The following is a 2781-nucleotide window of genomic DNA, read 5'->3' as shown; positions in this document are numbered from 1 at the left end:
GACACAGATACAAAGCCGGTAGAAAATCTGCAAAGTTTGGACATTACATTTGGAACTGTGTCCTTATATGTTGCATCTGTTTCCTTCTGGGAAAGTAAAGCATGCAACACAACATGCTGCAAAAATTGAGCATTGAGAGAAGATCCTGAAACTTTATTATTTAATAGTCAAAGTTTCATCAATTTAATTTTGTGTTCGCCATATTATAGTTCTTATAAAATCTAAATCAGAAGGTCAGATTTAAAAAAAAGTGTAAAATCTAAATCAGTGTTTCATGAACGTCAAAGTTTTAAATCACAAGAAACACAAGTCACAACTGAGGCGTACAGAACTTGAGGAGCAGTAGAACCACGGAGGAGAAACGAGTGCTTAGAGAGAAGCTGAAGAATTAACAAGATTATCTGCAGAGCTGATCCCCGCTGAGACAGATAGTAGAAATAACAGAAGGTGGATTTCTTCTGAAGCTACTTAGGAAAATCTCCGTCGTATAAGCTATTTATTTTCACTGCCTTCTCCAAACAGTAGAAACCAATCACACTCAGAAAAGTCTTTTCTCCCATTATTGGACTTGTTTTTTATCTTTGTGCGTGAACTTGTGAAGAATATAAAGCTTATTCGAGTATTCAACTAAAACTCATTGTAGTGTTGTAAAAATAAATATATACAATAAAGAATGTAATCTGTTCATCCTTTTTTAAATAATTTCAGAAAACAACAAGAATATTTGATGCTTTGTGTATCATGTAAAATAAATTATAGACCATCATGTAATAAAAACTCATTTCTGTCAAGTAAAAAGTAAAGTTTCTCTGTACATAAACAAACCTGGCAGAATATAGAGACGCACTTCTGATTTAGCATGTTTGTCCCGAGAACAGGGAAGTCACGAGAACCGATACTTCGGTACAGAGTCGATGCCAAAATCCTGAAAACGGGACTCGTTTTTCTACATTACGCCGGGAACCGTACGGGCTCGAGACTGACGGCGTCCCGGGGATGATAGAAATGATGTTTAATACGCAGTAAACTCATCATCGACACGTACCGGAGACGCACTCCACATTTCCCTGATTATGCTGCATCGTGAACAACTAATTTGTGTCCAAATCGGCAGGAGAGCTAGCTAACATTAGCTGTTAGCAGTTAGCATTTAGCTGTTAGCGGTTAGCTGTTAGCTGTTAGCAGCTGCTAACAAAGGTGCTATTGACTTGTATTAAGGTGCGTTCAACTCTATTCAGTAAAAATAAGTACTGGGTGAAGGTAAACTATAACATTATGATGATGTGTTCAAATGTAATCTTGTAAAATGTAGTTTTTGGTGAGAAACTTGAGTAAATCCAGATGTTTTCACAGCAATATAAAATAAATATTAGAGGGAATTATGAGCAGAATGGTAATAAAGGAGCTGCTGAAGTACGTGGGACTTGTTTCCCTGGTGTTGGTATTGACTTCTCAATTTCTGGCAGTGTGACATCTACTTGAAAATGAATTAGTTTTAGCTCTTAAAGTAAAGTTGGAGGGTGAATCCCCCCCCCCCGCTCCCGCTGTGATATAAAGCCCAGGTGAGGAATGAGGAGGGTTTGACGTTTCCCCAAAATACACAGACGGAGCATAAAGTTTCATCATCTCCTGTCACACACATTTCATCACATGCTTCATATTAAAAGCCTTGAAAAGGAAGTTGATGAAACTCTCAGAAATATATTCTGTGTTTAACAGTAAGTGGGTCATTCTCCATCACAAGACTTCAAAACTATAGATTTAATAAAGAAGTCAATACAATCAGTTCATAATGAGCAGCTTTAAGCTTTAACTCTAGAGAAGAAAGTTAATTAATTAATCAATAATGCAATTAACATATCATTTATTCTTCATCTTTGATTAAGACAGTAAAATGTGACTTTGTGTCACTTTTGTCTTAAAATCCATTAAAAATAAATCTTTAATCTTTTTAATCTTCTAATCTTTTCATTTGGAGTAATGTTAGTCTTAGTTTTTAACATTTATGTTTTACATTATTTTTTATATGTCTTTATTTTACTGACATTTATTTATATATTTTATATATTTATTACATTGTTGACATTTTCAGTCATGCAAAATACTATATATTGTCTTTTGTGTGTCAAATATCAAATAAAAAATAATATATAAATATATACAAATAATATATATAAATAATATATATAAATAATATATATAAATATATATATATATATTTATATATATTATTTGTATATATATTTATATATATATATTTATATGTATATATATTTATATATATATTTATATGTGTATATATATATAAATATTTATACGTTTATATATATATATATATATATATATATATATATATATATATATATATATATATATAATAAATTAGAGCATCAGACATTAGTTTAGTATTAGTATTAATTCTTATAAACTTTATATTCATTACTGTTTTTTGTTGTAATTTCTGAACAATCTCTGGCACAAGAATTTCCTTCGGGATTTATAAAGTTCAATCTAATCTTATTTTAAAATTAGAAATAAATTCCCTTGAAATACAGCAAGAATTAAGACGCATAAAATAAAGATACTCAAGTGAAGTATGCTACAAGTAACTCAAAATTGTACTTGAATGCAGTACTGGAGTAGATTAGAGTTTCAGATTTGCAGATTATTGCTTCACTATTAATAACGATGTAATAATAAAATATCCTCCAGTCTTGTTGTAAAGTGTCGCCCCCTTGTGGAAACTTAAAGTTAATACCAGACTCAGAAATCAGAAAAACA

The sequence above is a fragment of the Cottoperca gobio genome, chromosome 17 (assembly GCF_900634415.1).
Source record: "Cottoperca gobio chromosome 17, fCotGob3.1, whole genome shotgun sequence".
NCBI lineage: Eukaryota > Metazoa > Chordata > Actinopteri > Perciformes > Bovichtidae > Cottoperca > Cottoperca gobio.
Note: the sequence above shows the minus strand (reverse complement) of the source record.